At 35.5% G+C, this 19,011-nt stretch overlaps 1 protein-coding gene across 1 annotated transcript in view; it reads left to right on the top strand.

Moving 5' to 3' along the window:
• LOC115219879 (Kv channel-interacting protein 4) overlaps positions 1-19,011 on the top strand; it is a 448,057-nt gene that overhangs the window by 68,500 nt on the left and 360,546 nt on the right. The window lies entirely within an intron of this gene.

Here is a 19,011-nt window from a genome sequence, read left to right as displayed (position 1 = left end):
TCATCATCATCATCATCATCATCATCGTTTAACGTCCGCTTTCCATGCTAGCATGGGTTGGACGGTTCAACTGGGGTCTGGCAAGCCCGAAGGCTGCACCAGGCCAGTCAGATCTGGCAGTGTTTCTACAGCTGGATGCCCTTCCTAACGCCAACCACTCCGAGAGTGTAGTGGGTGATTTTATGTGCCACCGACACAGGTGCCAGACGAGGCTAGCAGACGGCCACGCTCGGATGGTGTTTTTTATGTGCCACCGACACAGGTGCCAGACGAGGCTGGCTGACGGCCACGCTCGGATGGTGTTTTCTTATGTGTCACCGACACAGGTGCCAGACGGGGCTGGCAGACGGCCACGCTCGGATGGTGTTTGTTACGTGCCCTCAGCACGGAGGCCAGTCGTTGCGGTACTGGCTACGATCACGTTCGGATGGTTTTCTTATGTGCCACCGGCACTGGTACCACAAGGATACAAATTCCATTGATGTTCATCTATTTTGATTTGGTTCGATTTGATTTGATTTGATTCGATTCGATTCGATTCTCACTTGCCTCAACAGGTCTTCACAAGTGTCACAAGAAGGAAGGTATGCACAGGTGGACTGACTACGTCCCAGGTAGGGGCCATGGATTATGGCTTCACTAGTCTTGCCGGGTCTTCTCACGCACAGCATACTTCCATAGGTCTCGGTCTCTAGTCATATATACATATATATACATACATACACAGACACACACACACACACACACACACACATATATATATATATATATATATATATATATTATATATATATATATATAATATATATATATATATATATATATATATATATGTATATATATACATATATATACATACATACACAGACACAGACACACACACACACACACACATATATATATATATATATATATATATATATACATGCATATATATATATATCCCGTTTTCTTTTTCTTAAGTTTTAATGTTCGTTAGCATTAATCAGTAGTTGGGCTATAAATTATAAACTCTTTTGCAAGGAAGCTGTATTTAAATATGTTTGCATTTACTGAATTTGTTGTTCTGAAACTGAGAGTAATACTGATAAATCAAGCAGCAGAACACTAACTCGGATGCTTTACTGTCTCCAGTTTGCATTTCATTCTACATAATGGAAGGTTGTTGTCCTTTCTTCAGTGACTAATCAACCAAAATTTCTTCTACAATTCCCATTAATCTTAATTTCGCCTTTTTGTCTTTCCAAGCAAATTATAGTGAGCGCCAATGATATACTGAGGTCGTATCAATGTAATATGGTGAATTTTACTGAATCACCTAAGTCTGTCTTCTTACAAAAGATTTGCTTTATGTCTATTCAAAAATGATCAATATTTAAAAAAATGTTTCTATAAAATTTATATTACTTCTCTTACCAGTTTTTATCTTCTAAATTCATTTTAAATTCATTAAAAAAATTGTTAACCAAAATAAGTCTAAGAGATTTGAGAAAAGATGCATAAATACTAGAACAATTCTTCAGTGAAAATAAAAATCAAAATATTTTTCTTCTTATTAAACCATACTAATAGATTGGTAGAATTTGTAAAACATTATGTTATTTAGTTACGTGTTTTTGAGTTCTGACTTCCACTGAAATCAACTTTTATCCTCCATCCTTCTGGAACTGAGAGAGTTACAGCCAAGTACTTAAGGTTAATTGTGGAGGCATGTGGCTTAGTGGTTAGGGTGTCAGCATCATGATCATAAGATTGTGATTTTGATTCCTTGACCGGGCGACGTGTTGGGTTCTTGAGCAAAACACTTCATTTCACGTTGCTCCAGTCCACTTAGCTGGCAAAAATTAGTAACGCTGCGATGGACTGGCATCCAGTCCAGCTGGGGACCACATACACCATGGAAACCAGGAAACCAGGCCCATGAGCCCGACTAGGCTTTAAAAAGGGTGCATTTATTTTATTATTACTTAAGGTTAATTAAACAGCCCTCCCTCCAGCTCATGTTTCTGGTTTTGTACCTCTGATGTAAATGATTATATTCAATATTCATCATGATAGGGTAACATTAGTCATTCATTTCAGTTTGACACACTGCTAGATTTTTGCCTATTAGAAGGGCCTTTGACTGAGCCAACTTCAACATGTTAATATATATTTAGCTCTTTCACCTAAGCATAAAGTCACTATTTGAATGAGAGGTTTGTAGTTAAGTCAACTTAACATACTACTGATTTCATGATACTCATTTCATAAACTCTAGTTGTTAAAACAAGTGGAGGCGCAATGGCCCAGTGGTTAGGGCAGCGGACTCGCGGTCGTAGGATCGCGGTTTCGATTCCCAGACCAGGCATTGTGAGTGTTTATTGAGCGAAAACACCTAAAGCTTCACAAGGCTCCTGCAGGGGGTGTTGGTGAACCCTGCTGTACTCTTTCACCACAACTTTCTCTCACTCTTTCTTCCTGTTTCTGTTGTACCTGTATTTCAAAGGGGACAGCCTTGTCACACTCTGTGTCACGCTGAATCTCCTCGAGAACTACGTAAGGGTACACGTGTCTGTGGAATGCTCAGCCACTTGCATGTTAATTTCACGAGCAAGCTGTTCCGTTGATCGTATCAGCTGGGACCCTCATCGTCGTAACCGACGGAGTGCTCCTAATAAATAATTTGATAGCTCATAAAACTGACAGAACTAATAAGATGCACCTCAGTTTTCTCAGATTGTTTCTTCAAAAATAGTTTTGAAACACAGAAGTATATTTCTGCTTGTTATTTGTAGTCCTTCTCATCAGATCATTTAAAGTTTATTGCATTCAGTTTCTTATGAAATATCAATGCTGCTCATAAAAAAGAAAAAAGAAAACTATATTTAATCCTTTTGTTACAATATATTTCCAGGTACTATAATCATCCTCATCATCATCATCGTTTAACGTCCATTTTCCGTGCTAGCATGGGTTGAATAGTTCAACCGGGGTCTGGGAAACCAGGAGGCTGCACCAGGCTCCAGTTTGATCTGGCAGTGTTTCTACAGCTGGATGCCCTTCCTAATGCCAACCACTCCGTGAGTGTAGTGGGTGCTTTTTACGTGCCACCGGTACAGGTGCCAGAGGAGGCTGACAACAGCCATGATCGGTTGGTGCTTTTTATGTGCCACCGGCACGGAAGCCAGTCAGGGTGGCGCTGGCATCGGCCACGTTCGGATGGTGCTTTTTACATGTCACCGGCGCAAGTATCACAACTACAATTTCCATTTGATATTTATTTTGATGTTGATGTACTTGACTCAAAATATATTTCTAGAATATACTCCATATGTGTTTGGATTAAATTCTTAAATAATCATGAAGAAGCCAGACCACTTACATAAAACAACTATAACTTATTTTATTATTTATTGACATATTAAAGCTGTGTTTCACAGTCTCACCAAGATATTCTTACATACATATTTTGCGGAAATACAAAATCTGTAATATAAAGTTCTTTAAGTTTTGTTTTAATATCACCATATAAAATGTGCCATTTGCTAATATATTGTTTTAATGCCCATTATTATATTTATGGCAAAAATACCCTGTTTTGTTCAATTTTTTCTTTTCCCTTTGCTTATATTTTACAAAATGATTCATCTCCACTGTTAAAACTTGAAACAGAATAGACAAAGCTACATAGTCTGTTGGTTTGAGTTATGATGTTGACTGATTGGGTTCAGATTCTACTGCAACTTTTGGAAATATGAAAGTTATATAATTTGATGTGATTTTGAAAAGAGTACAATATAACAGAAATAGGGAATAAGAAAGAACCTTGAATAACGTCCAAAATATTCAAAGAACCCAAACTTTGTATTAAAAAAAAAAATTTCAGTCAGTCTTTTATATTATTTATCAACATTCTTTTTCATAGTTTTAGTAGATTTTTAAAATATAACAAGGGGTGAAATTAATTTTCTATTGATCATAAATTTGATAAGAACTGTTTACTAGTCCATCAAAAGAAAACCAAAAAAACATTATCGTTTGCAGTTACCTTCAGCTTATCTTCAAAGATTATTTTAAAGAAATAATTTTTAGTATTATTTTTCGTTATTATTAAACCATTGTTTCTTTAATCTACAACCCAATATTTCATCTACTTACGTTTCAAAATATCGTAGTTGAGCTTTTGTGCTTCGATTTTTCTTGTTCTTTTCAAGCATGTACCATTTTTTTTTTCTCAGTTGGAAGTAGTCCAAAAAATAGTTAGCAGCATTTCTGTTGCCATTTCTTCTCGGGGCTGTTGTATTATAACTCATAAACATTGTGGAGGCATCTTTTCTCTCTGATTCCATTATGCTGGGATTGAGGTAATGTAAAAATTGTAAACCTGAAAGAATCTTCAACTAAGAAAGGGTTGTTTGTGTTTATCAGTTAAACAAATATTCTCCTTTTAATTAAACAGTTTTATCCAGAATGTCTACCTTATCATTGTTAAACCAAATATAGAATGTTTCTATCAATTAAACAAATATCACTTAGGCTTCACATTAATGAAAACATTGAGTGTCAAGTTTACTTTATAACTTATCTTTAGTTTACATATATGATCAAGCATTGTCACTTAATTTTCCTCCTGACTGGGGATTGTATTTACATGAAGAAAATAATATCAATTTCAAAATTTGGCAATGACCAGCGAGTTCAGAGGAAGGGCAAAGTCCATTACATCAGCCCCACTGCTCAACCCCAAAAGGATAAAAGGCAAAGTTGACCTCATCAGAATTTGAACACAATGAAAAAATGGACGAAATGCTGTTCAGCATTTTGCCCAGCATGCTAACACTTCTGCCAGTTCAAGAGCTTAATAATAATAATGATTAATAATAATAATAATAATAATAATAATAATAATAATAATAATAATAATAATAATAATGAGTGCCCTGATAAAATACCAATCAGTGGCTCTCATGGCTTCTTATCTTAACTGATTGGAAGTGTTATCATGTACATTGTTTTGTCTTGGTATAAAAGATGGGCTACAGCAAATATTCTGCTCAATACCACAGATTTGCTTGTCAGTTGTTTGACCTTAACCAGTTGAGCATGTCCCTTAGTGGCTGACAATATGTGCATCTCTCATCATAAGCAGAAGAAGTGGGGGAGCATCATAGCCATGTATTTAGAGGAATTCTTTGGGGTTTGGATAATTCACCTTTGGAAACATGGGTGTTTTGTTCAACATCTTTAAATAACCCTTATTCAGGGAACTTTTGAGCAGGATGGGCTACTTGACCTGAAGAAAGTTCTAACTGGGCCCCACCTGAAAGGTCATGCACTGTTCGTCTTGATATGAGATCACCATGGTATGCAGATATGGTTGTGATGTATGTGCCTAGTGTACCCTTATCAGATGGGTAGTCATGATGGGCATACTGGGCTCCGTATAATTTACCCGTGTCACTTTGATTGCATGCATTGCTCTCTCACTCAATAATAATAATAATATTGTAAACTTTTGGAAGCAGTTTTAGTAAGAGTGATGCTTACAGTTTCTTTTATGGGATATTACAATATTAATGATCACTTCTTAGTGACTCAAACTCTGACTTTGCATTAATAAGAATTGGGCTGAACTTCTGAGACATTTTTGGTAAAAAAAAATGTGTGTACTTTGTAAGCCATCCAATGCAATATTCTGAAAAAATTGAGAATTAGCTAGGCACATGGATCTATTGTAAAACATAAAACTTTTAGAACAATGCTTTACTACTTGGTAATATCAATGCTGTTCAGATTATTCGAAATTACACTGAATTAGGGTCTGAACTCAAGTCAAATATTTTCTTTATATCTCAGAAACTTTATTCCCCTACCTCTGTTGTAATTTACTTTTTCCACATTTGTTGCCAACTTCTCTCCTTAATACAAGATCCTGTCACCTTGTATCAATATGAGTTTCTCCTAGCTGTATTTAAATCGCATGAAAAGACATTATTGAAAATAATCTGTGGCAGGAGAGTCAGTTTTCTTGATTGCTGTTTGATCAGCATCCCTAAAGATACACTGAACACACATAAGACTACATTCGATAAAAAAAAATATATCTTTCTTCACGAATCTATTGCAGATCAGGTTTAAAACCAGTGCTCTTTATCTTACCATTGCTTTGTATCTGCTGTGTTAATTCCCTTGTTAATAGAATGAACTTATTTTATGTCTTATCTACTTGCTGGTTGTCGTTTACAGTGGGTCTTACTAACTCAATGCTTCTCATACAGTATTGATTTCTTTTGACTATAATATTGGACTGAATTTTTCTAGGGAAGAGGTATAATAAATTTAATTTATCTCAGTATTTCTTTACTCTTTTATTTGTTTCAGTAATTTTGACTGTGGCCATGCTGGAGCATTGCTTTTTAGTCAAACAAATCAACCCCCAGGACTTATTCTTTGTAAGCCTAGGACTTATTCTATCGGTCTCTTTTGCCAAACCAATAAGTTACGGGGGCATAAACACACCAACATCGGTTGTCAAGTGATGGTAGTGGGACAAATACAGACACATAAACATATACATATATAGATTTATAAAATTAGGAACAAATGCAACAAGAAAAAACAACAACGCAAGGACGTGGTACAGGTAAAGTATTAGCAGATGCTTAGGGAAGGAGAGAAAGGTAGTTTTATGTTTTGAGTAAAGCTCTTCATCAGAAACAGGAGACGGAGGAGAGTCCAAGAGAAAAGGTAGATGGAGGGAAAAAAAAGATCACCAAAGATCCACATGTGGTTGTATGACAGGTTCCTTTCAGTTTTGTCTACCAAATCCACTCACAAACCTTTGATCAGCTCAAGTTTATAGTAGAAGGCACTTGCCCAAGTTGCCATGCAGTGGGACTGAAACCAGAACCATGTGGTTGGTAAGCAAGTTACTTACCACACAGCCACTCAATTCTTCACTTCAACTGAGAGAGAGATGAAAGAAATTATTGGCTTTATGAAATTTGAACTCAGAATATTGCTATACTGAAATAGGCTTAGTAACACATCCATTCAGGGACTTTGTTATATCCACTTTTTTTACCAGAACACTTGAATTAACAGGTTCTATAGAACATTCTATCTAATATATGAAGATAGGTGCAGGAGTGGCTGTGTGGTAAGTAGCTTGCTTACAAACCACATGGTTCTGGGTTCAGTCCCACTGCGTGGCACCTTGGGCAAGTGTCTTCTACTATAGCTTCAGGCCGACCAAAGCCTTGTGAGTGGATTTGGTTGACGGAAACTGAAAGAAGCCTGTCGTATATATGTATATATATATATATATATATATATATATGTATGTGTGTGTTTGTGTGTCTGTCTTTGTCCTCCCAGCATCAATTGACAACCGATGCTGGTGTGCTTATGTCCCCATTACTTAGCGGTTCAGCAAAAGATACTGATTGAATAAGTACTAGGCTTACAAAGAATAAGTCCTGGCATCGATTTGTTCGACTAAAGGCGGTGCTCCAACGTGGCCACAGTCAAATGACTGAAACAAGTAACAGAGTAAATATAAACCTATATGTTTCACAGCAACAAATATACTTTCCCTGCACAAATTGATTTACTGTACGGTCTTTTAATAATAAAATTATTCTGTTTTGTCCCTACTTAATTTTTGATATAACTACAATTTTCTTCCTTTTTTTCTTTTAATTTCAGGTGAGTGTTTACTTTACAGTTTACTGCTGTTGATTTTGAGAAAAAGAAAAAAACAGGTTTGCAAAGAAACTTTTAATAGCATTGTATTAATTTCCACTTATGCACATACTTCAGATTGTTAAAACCAAAAGGAAATTCACAGGGATACAATATGTTTCCAGAAGTAAAAAAAAGAAAGAGATACAAATGCTTATTTTATAATTAATCGAAAATACATTGGTTTAAAAATTTCAATAACTAATATTGGGATACATTTAAACTAAATCATCGGAGCATGACAAACAATGCAAGCATAAATAAGGAATTATTTCAGCGTTGTTGACTATTGAATCTGAGATTGTTATGGCTTTTTCCCCCCTCCTATTTAGTTTTACTCTATTTTTGTTTAAACAGGAATGTTAACTATTATTTGCATTATTTCAATTTTGAAGAATTATTTATCGAACAATAAGCTGTTAATCTTACATGAATAGAGAATAAATATTATTGATAACTGGTTAAACTGATGGACTACTGCCACAATCAATATTAATCGAAAAACTGTCATTAACATTTCATTGTGACAAGACACATTATTTCACTCACCCCAGTCTACTTCGCTTAAACTGTTCCTTTCATTTCATAGTGTGTCTTGTTAGTATTATGTGAGAACCAGGCACTTTAAAATCATACCAGCCTAGGCTGAGAAAGTGAAGGCACATGGCTCACTGGTTAGACTGTCAGGCTCACAGTCATGTGGTAGTGAGTTTGATTCCCAGACCAGGCTGGATGTTGTGTTCTTGAGCAGGACACTTTATTTCACATTGCTCCAGTTCAGTCAAATTTAGAAATGAGTTGTGATGTCACTGGTGCCAATCTGTATTGGCTTTTGCTTTTCCCTTAGATAACATCAGTGGCATGGAGAGGAGAGGCTGGTATGCAAGGGTGACTGCTGGTCTTCCATAAACAACGTTGCCTGGACTTGTGCCTCAGAGGGTAACTTTCTCGGTCCAAATCCTGTAATCATTCATGATCTATCTTTGATTCATGTATTGTTCACTCAGCAACAACGAGATTGATAACAACACTATGATTTTGTAAGTGTGATGTTGGATATGACTAACTATTGGTTTCTGTTGCTGGAACAGAAAGAATTTCCTATTCCTTTTGTAGAAAACCAATGATGACTTTAAAATTAACATTCCCCCAAATTCTTAAACTATCATTCTATTTAAAGTGAAACTTATTCATAACAAAACAAGTTTTCCTTGATAAAGAATTGCTCTTGTTTAAATGCTTTGTTGAATCTTCAGAATAACCTTCCTGAAGAGTGTCTGAAGTAGAAAGTTGTTGTGGGTAGGGATATCTTTGAAGATTTTAATTTCTTGTAAGCTATCAATGGCAGAACGGATTAACAATACCAAACTTTCTTTGGATTATTGAACAGAATCAAAAATAAAAGACTTAACCGACTGAAATAGTTCAACCAGGAATTTATATTCAGTTACTGTTTACCACTACTTTACAGAACTGTTGTAACCATGTCTCACATCTCATACATATATAAGAGAAATTCCAACCACTTTACGTGGTTAGCTAACTAAACAACTCCTTTTTGGGATCCAGTAACTAAAGACGTCATCAGGAGGAACCATGTCCAGTTTTGGCCCCTATTCCTCTACTGTTTTCTGATGTGGCAGGGCCCCACCTTTCAGAGGTGTCTTCAGCTTTGCTGTTGAGTGTGTTTTTTTTTGTTTTTTGGTTGCATTGTCTTCCATGCAGCATCAATGAATGTCAGTAGATGAATGACCATTCTGCCAAATTTCCCTTTCAATACTCACTGGTATATATATATATATATAAATATATATATATATATATATATATATATATATATATATGTATGTATGTATTATTGGAATCTTACATATATACTATTCTGATCAACAAATGGATCAACAAATTCAATATCTCTACATACCTCACATCTATTTTCATTCCTCCACCTCACTCTCTGTGTTGTATCCTATCTAAATTAACTATTATTTAACCATCCTCTCACACCAAAGAAGGGTTATAATTAATAAATATCCTGGAAACAGCTGTAAGACCTTCTATCTATAAATATTCTAATATCTACACAGCCTTGGTTTTTTATCTCATTACGAAAAAAATTCTTATATATATACACATATATACATAAGAAATATAAGTATCTGCACATGTAGCACTAAAGACTAACACAGATCTTTTGAACCATCAAGAAAGCCTCCATAATGTAGCTTGACCAGCTTGAAACAGGTGCTGAATATTACTCAAATCACATTGTTTTACCTTAAGCAAGAAGGCTCAGATGCTTACAATGATGAGATGGTCATGACTGGAAGATCTTTGATAAAAGGTTCATTCAATCAAGACTGATTTAGTGGTGTTAAACAATAACTGACGTTTCTTATAAAATGGTAAAGGGTTACTCTACATCAAGAACAAACTGGTGGTTGATGTTCAGCATAGTTATAGCCTGACAATGCAAGTTACATCCTCCCTATAATTATCGATACATTAAACAAAATAATGAAATTCCTTACATCTGATAACATCGAAAGTTTAGTTGTCTTGAAACAGCCATACTCTTCGAAATTCAGTTTAATCAATGGCAGTAAGCATAATAAGAGCTTTAAAACAATTTTCTCTGTTTCAACTTACTAAATCCAATTAGAGCTACACATCTGTATACATTCACACCCATCACTACAGAGATCTGCATATGTTCCCGAGATAGATAGGTGAAACTCCAATAAGTTGTTACATAGCACCAGACCAGGCCTGACCAAGCAGACTCTGTGATCAAAGACATTCCAACTAAGACAATTCCGTCATTATTGTATAGTTATGATGATATTTTTACTTTTATTTTTGTTGGTCTTTTTTGGAAATGGTAGGGTGCAATTTGAAAGTAATTTAACTGCTATTTCCAGCTGATTGAGTTGTCTATAGAGGTTGCCTCGAACAACCCCAATAAATTAGCTTTAACTGTTTATGAACACAGAACCTGACTAATGTTTTATAATGATTTTAACACTTTGCTTTAATTTTTAACTAAAGCCATGTGTTATACATATCTGTGGGTGGATGGATGGGTGGGTGGATGAGTGGATGGATGGGTGGATGGATGGGTAGGTGGGCGGATTGGTGGGTGGGGCAATCATGTTATGGAAGTTTTAAAGGTGTTTGTACATAGGTATGTGAGAATTTTAAAAAAGTAATTTCTGGTTTTCTTTTGCTATATATGGTCAGAGTTGAATAAATTTCCAAAGTTGTGATCCTGCCGATGCAAAACATTTAAAGAACATGAGTTTGTGTGCATGCACACATGTGCCATTGTGTGTGTGTGTGTGTGTGTGTCTGTGTAAGCACATGTATGTGTGTATGTGCATGTAACATGTATTTGTGTACGTGCATGCATAAGTATTCATGCATGTATACACAAATACATTGATAAAACCATGAATCCTGTATAGAAGAATATTTTTTTGACACAAATCTAGCATGGGCAAAAAACTATTGATTTTAAATTCAGCAGAACTCTGCTACTGTTAACATGCTGCCTGTATTCACTCTGAAAACCATTCTGTTTTCTTTCTTGCTATTGTTGTTTTCCTTCTTTTTTTCACATATATTTCATCCATGGCAAAAAATATGTTCCACAAAATATTTTCAGGAATTACTCTCACATAATTTCATGCAAATATACACATCTGTGTATGTGTGTGTGCGTGCGTGTGTGGTGTGTGTGCACTGACAAATATTCTAAGCAAGCACATTTAATACACTTAATATACACCCACACAAATCAATTGAGTTAGTGCCGTTTGGTTAGAACAGAATGAATTTGGTGCCTTTTATCAGGAAAAGAAAATTTCTGGCAACTGCTATTGTAAGAAGATCTATACAATTATAACAAGATGCTCACAAATATAAGGCAGTATTTGATAATGTTATTAAAATACACATATCATTATATATCTACTATGATTACCATTTTATATCGTTCGTTTTCACATAAAATTCCTGTATCCACCAGTTTTGTCCTGTTTTTAGTGTACTTAAAATATTGGTTTGACAATTAATTAGAGATAGAGATTTCTTTCATTTGTATATTATATCAGTCTGTTCTTTGTGAGACACGAAAACTGTAAGATTTAGCAGTTGAACAGTGGTCACATAATTATCACTCCAAACTCTCCTAGCCACAAGGTTCCCTCAGTTTATTGACTGGCATAAGGGTCTGGCCTCACTTCACATTTAAGTGGTTATTTGTTGGGAGAATGTTCAGCAAATTGCTCTTAGCAAAAATCATTTAGACTATGATAGCATAGAACATTGACTGTCAAGTAGAAAAAAATACAGAAGGAAATATGTTATTGCCATTGCAGCCTATAGCATTTAAGAATCAGTTGAATTATTTCGTTATTAAATTTTATTTTAACTTTGGTGATGGTGTCTGTTAGTCCTGTAACCCATAAGGACACTAACTCACCACTGTTACGAAGGGTTAATCAGTTCTGTATTCATCCTCTACTTATTACACTTATAAATAACAATAAAGTTCAAGTGATTTTCAATGATAGAATTTAATTCAGACTGATTATTTAATTCAAACTATGGGCAAAACACATAACTTACTTTGCTCAGCCTGCAGCTTAAGAATTTATCTTTAAACACTTCAGAAGGATGCTGGTACTGCATAGAATACAACTTTCTATTTTAATGAATGGATGAGAGATAAATCTCTCCAAGGATAATGTCATATTGGACTTGTTTCACTTCTTTATAATTGCTAATACTTTACAGAAACTATGGTATTCACAATATTATATTTTTTGCTCTGGCTATATGCTTACTTGAGAAATTATTTTTATTAATCTTGGAATATGCACTTTCACAAGAGCACGTTTTGGAAATAATTGATTTAGTGAAGTGACACCTACTAATCACCTGCTAGTTAAATCAGCAATGATTTTAGGTCAGGAGGTCAAGAATAATTGGTGTGGTTTTCATTACTGTGTATTGATTATTTTAACCAGAAAGGGAAAGTCCATAGAAAAAATGGAAAAAAATGTACAGAATTACTTGAGAAGACGTTGCTGATTTGCTTATTCATTCAAGTAGAGCAATATGTTACATATAGTTAAGAGAAATTTGTATAGCAGCTTTAGCTCATTAACTTGGAAAGAGACAAGAGTGCTTCAGAGAGACGTTAAGATAAACACAAAACTGTTTTCAATGGCTGGTGTAGCAGAATAGTTTATAGAAGCAGTAATCACATTTTATTTGATCCAGTGTTTTCTTAGCTTCAGAAACAATGGAAGCATTTGCAAGGATCTTGTAATGATAATCGTTCATTCAGTAGGGAACAATTCTACTTATTCTTAATAGTCAAGTATTACCAACCTCACAGATACTGAACTGGTAAACTTACAACTATGTAATACACCTGACTACTGCATCCTCTCACCTTTATTTCATTTTTCTTTTTGCTTATTCTTTTCTTTTTGTGATCCAGCAAATTGAGTGCTTTCTTAGCACTTTAGTTAATTTATTTTTCGCTTGTGTTCTTGTGTACAAATACCAGCAAAGTAACACATACACCCACACATACGCACATCTTATCTCTTTGATTCAAAGAAAGAAAGAAATGACAATATCATTGAAAGTAATTAGGTTCCGTTTGGCAAGCTGCTGGATTGTTTGTCAGAAGAACAAATGATGGAAACTAATTCTATCCACCTTGTATTCAAGTCCATTGATATTCTCTCATTCTTTTATAGCGATTTTTATTGTGGTTAGTTGGCTGTAAGCCACTAATGCTATTATGTGCAACGTGTAATATTTATGTTTGACACCACTCTTTAAAATGGACACTTGGACACATTCGGCAGTTCTTCGAGAGAGGTAACACATATTTATATTTCAGTGACATTCCTATATTAGACAGCTCTATACTTTAAATAGAATGCTCTCACATAGTTTGTAAAGTCTAACAGCAGAAGTCTTAGAGTATACAAAACATTGTAAATAAAAGTTTATTATTTGGCAGATATTTCACAAATTGAAAGAAAGAATTTAAGTCAAATGTCAAAACGTAAGTCATAAAGTTCAGCTGTATTTTGACCATACCATATAGTCACTAGTACACCTAACACACGTGCTCTCTCCTATCTGATTACCATTCAATGAGTCCCCGTGCTAATATTCACATAAACATGTTGATAATGAACAAATTCTTTACAGTTATTATGCCACAAGAAATGAGTTACCACCATATCAACCTCTGTTTTATTAGTAAAAGCACTGCAGAGTAGTTAATGTATACTCTCTCTTTACTCTTTTACTTGTTTCAGTCATTTGAATGTGGCCATGCTGGAGCACCGCCTTTAGTCAAGCAAATCGAACCCAGGACTTATTCTTTGTAAGCCTAGTACTTATTCTATTGGTCTCTTTTGCCAAATTGATAAGTTACAGGGATGTAAACACACCAGCGTCGGTGGTCAAGCAATGTTGGGGGGACAAACACAGACACACAAACATACACACATACACATATATATATATATACATATATACAACAGGCTCCTTTCAGTTTCCGTCTACCAAATCCACTCACAAGGCTTAGGTCGGCCCGAGGCTATAGTAGAAGACATTTGCCCAAGGTTCCACACAGTGGGAATGAATCCGGAACCATGTGGTTCGTAAGCAAGCTACTTACCACACAGCCACTCCTATACCTATATATTCATAAAAATTTTATTTGTTTCACTTTACCTCTTACAAGGTTTGTTGAAGTAAATCACAAATCATTACATGATTAGGTAGTTTGTTTTGAGCTTATCTCAACATTCTTTCTACATTGCCTTAATTTCTATGATAGATGGAGTCTTAGAAAGTAATCAGTAAATGTATATTGCTGAACCAATAAGAATAGTTGGAAATTAAAGTAATATATGCAGATATCATTGCCATGTGGGCAATAACAATTATATGCTTAAGCTTAATATTATTAAATAAATGGTTTGATAATTACTAGCAGTATCGCCCGGTGTTGCTCGGGTTTGTAAGGGAAATAACTATATAAGCATTTTTAGAGAGTTACTTCCCTTATATAATAGCAAAAAAATGCATTAAAAATGGGAAAAAATTATGGTAAATTTTTTTTTAAATCGTAGACTCATCGTGGATGTGCGCTAATACCCAGAAGGGCTTGATATGAATCACGACTATAAGATACCCGCTTTTGGTTATGCTGCACTGCAAAATGTGGGAGTAGTTAGGAATCTAAATCGTAGGAGACAGACACTCACACAACTTCACTTTTATATATATAGATATCACAGCTATGACTGAGATTAATATTATACTGAAACCTTGTATGTTATGACATTGCTATTTTGATATTAAGATGGGGAAGAAATCAGTAGAATATCAAACCAAATTCCTCATGACATTTAGTTACTTTTGCTGTTTGTTTTTTGTTGAAATCCCATTGGCATCAAATATGCTCAATCACATCCAAGTATTGATAAAATAACTAACAGCTGTGTACTGAATTGATTCACTGCTTAGGCACCATCATCCCTAACAATTTGTAGCTCTGTGCTAACATAAGAAATCATTATTAAGCAAGCATTCAGAAAATGAATTAGAATTTGATACCATACGGTATGTAATCTTTACTCATTGGAGGTGGGAAAAGATAGAGTGGTAGTTGGAGCAGAGTGTTGGAGAGTATTTAGTTTTGTCTCTCTTGTTTTTTCTAGGGGTTGATTTTGAGTTCCACTTGTATGTAATTGGTAATAAATACCAGGTGTATATTAGGGTTGATTCGCTTGGGGTAATTTCAACCTTGTTTCGTGGTCTGCTATGACAACAGCTCCTTTATAGGATCCAGTTAGCTCAAGACATCATCAGGAGGAACCACGTCTGGTTTCGGCCGCTCCTCCTCTACCGTTTTGACGTGGCGGGGCACCCCCTTTTGGAGGTATCTTCAGCTCTGGTGTTGGGCGCATGTCTTCTTTCTCCATCTTTCTTCTGTTCCCTGGCCTCTTCGATGTAGCATCAACGAGTGTCAGCGGGCAACTGACTATCTTGTCAAATTTTTCCCTTTAAATACCTTCTGCTAGGCTCCAGCAGGCAGCTCCAGCAGGCAGCCCCAGCAAGTTGTCATATGACACTGTCTCAACTGTAACTGACCAATGAAGGCGTGTAGTCTTAGCCCATGCATTCTCTAACCAACCGTCACCTGTCAATCAGCGAAGCTAATTCAGTGTCAGCTTGTCTCACCTAGTGATGTTATTTTCCGCAAGCATGTTATGACTTTCAAGCCATTTTTGGTCTACCCGCTTCAGCCATATATAGAAGCTGGCTTTTTCGACCACTTCCTGTGCTCTCCTTATTATATTTATCTCTTACAAATGTATCTCCACAATAATAATTATTACAATCAACTCCTATAAAGATACTTATTATATTATCGCTGTTCAATTATAATTTTCCATTTATCTAGTTCCAGATATATTGGTACTTGGTTAATTCTGTAGAAATAATGATATACACAATCAAGTATATGCAGATATTAGTTTTTAATTACCGTTATAGAGATAGAACACTTTGGATATGGCTTCAGAGTCACTGTCATGCAAATATTCCCATAAATAGTTTCCTAAACTGCATTCCAGATACAATTATTTAGATAGTAAAATGACGTTATTGCTGTTATAAAGATAAATGTATTTCTCCCCTTATTTTATATAACAGATATTTACATTTGTATTCTAAAACTTTATCTTAAGATATGAGAATTTTGCCTTTTTCTATGTTTTGCACTGCCATATTTTAGATTATTTGTTACAGTCAATATGAACATGCTCTAAACAAATTCAGTTGCCTTTCCTGTTGTTTTCTGGTCGATTTTAACTTAAAACAGGAAGACAAACGAAGTGCCACTAAGCATTGTGCCCTGCATGCTAACGCTTCTTATTTCTTTATTTCCCACAAGGGTCTAAACATAGAGGGAACAAACAAGGACAGACAAACAGATTAAGTCGATTACATAGCCCCCAGTGCGTAACTGGTACTTAATTTATCGAACCCTGGAAGGTTGAAAGGCAAAGTCGAGCTGGTAGAATCGTTTGCACGCCAGATGGAATGCTTAATGGTATTTCATCTGCTGCTACGTTCTGAGTTCAAATTCTGCCAAGGTTGACTTTTGGGGTTGATAAATTAAGTACCAGTTACGCACTGGGTCGATGTAATCGACTCAATCCATTTGTCTGTCCTTGTTTGTCCCCTTTATGTTTAGCCCCTTGTGGGCAATAAAGAAATAGATAATAATAATAGTAATAATACAAAGGAAGAATTCTTTCTATTATAGGTACAAGGTCTGAAATTTTGGTGGAGGGATGTAGTTGATAACATACATGCCAATATTTGATTTGTACTTATTTCATTGACCCTGAAAGAATGAAAGGCATAGGTGACTTCAGTGGAATTTGAACTGAAAATTGTAAACACAGGCAAAATGCTGCTAAGCATTTTGTCTAGCATGCTAACAATTCTGCCAGCTCATTGTCTTTTATAAGAATCCATTCTAATATAGGTGCAAGGCCTGACATTTTTGAGGAGAGGGTCAGTCGATCACATTGACCCTAGTGCTTAACTGGTACTTATTTCATAGACTCCTATAAGATGTGAGGTGAAGACAAACTTGGTAGAATTTAAACTCAGAACATAGAGACAGATGAAATGCCACTAAGCATTCTGTAAAGTGTGCTGGCAATTCTTCCAACCCACCACATTTAACTAATAATAATGATAATTAATTACACAAGAAAATAATTGAAAAAATATTTTCTCTCATTGGTTCATAACAGTACAAATTCTTTCAGTTATTAGCGACTATAGAAGACTATGTCTTAGATTTTTTTCATTAACATCTTGGTTAATATTGCATCAAATAGTGCTTGTAACCGTGTAATAAGAATGGTTGATGCACACTGAATGTAATTTTTTAAAAACTTTTGTCAATTTATTCAGCTTCAGTAATTCCTCCTCCACCTCCTTTACCCTTCTGACCTCTCCAACTTGCAGCATTACCCAGTTGTCTTTCTATACTATTATCTTATTTATCGTGGAGGCGCAATGGCCCAGTGGTTAGGGCAGCGGACTTGCGGTCATAGGATCGTGGTTTCGATTCCCAGACTGGGCGTTGTGAGTGTTTATTGAGCGAAAACACCTAAAAGCTCCACGACGCTCTGGCAGGGGATGGTGGTGATCCCTGCTGTACTCTTTCACCACAACTTTCTCTCACTCTTACTTCCTGTTTCTGTTGTACCTGTATTTCAAGGGGCCGGCCTTGTCACTCTCTGTGTCATGCTGAATATCCCCGAGAACTACGTTAAGGGTGCATGTGTCTGTGGAGTGCTCAGCCACTTACACGTTAATTTCACGAGCAGGCTGTTCCGTTGATTCGGATCAACTGGAACCCTCATCGTCGTAACCGACAGAGTGCTTCCATCCATCTTATTTATCATAGAATAGATGGAGAAGAGATCATTCCTCTGATGTTTTGGAAGGACAGAACTAAAATTTCATCTCTTAATAATGTTCTTTACATATACACATATACATATGCAGTATTTATTTACAGATCTTGTTTTATATCAACATAGATAAAAATTACAATAATATCTATATGCAGCACATGACTAGATTCAGTGGTGTACGTGAAGATTAACTCTTTTTCTGTTGCATCTAACATTTACAAACTGTATCTAATTCTTATAACTTAATATAGAAATTCAACTAAACACGTCAATAAGCTGGAGCATGAATACTTTATCCAGTCACCATCTTTAATCAACTTTTCACTACATTATATTCCTTTTTAATCAATCCAATTTTCTTATTGAACATTACATTATTAATATTTTCCTAACCACTGTACTAGAAATAAACCACGTTATTTCATGGCTGTCAGTAAAATCCTTTTGTTTCCTTGCTGATTGCATCTAATATCAGTCAGTTACATTAGTGTGGGATGATTTTTTTTAGAAATTTTATCTTGGTAAATTTTTTAAAAGGTTTCTCTTTTAGTTACAAGTAAATCTAAGGCTACCCTTATTATCTTGTTATGGTATTACTTTTCTCTGCTAAGACATTTGCGTAGGAGTGGCTGTGTGGTAAGTAGCTTCGTTACAAACCACATCGTTCCAGGTTCAGTCCCACTGCATGGGCAAGTGCCTTCTACTATAGCCTCGGGCCGACCAAAGCCTTGTGAGTGGGTTT

The sequence above is a fragment of the Octopus sinensis genome, linkage group LG15 (genome assembly GCF_006345805.1).
Source record: "Octopus sinensis linkage group LG15, ASM634580v1, whole genome shotgun sequence".
NCBI lineage: Eukaryota > Metazoa > Mollusca > Cephalopoda > Octopoda > Octopodidae > Octopus > Octopus sinensis.
The sequence above is the reverse complement of the archived record's forward strand: the minus strand, read 5'-3'. Positions and strand labels throughout refer to the sequence as shown.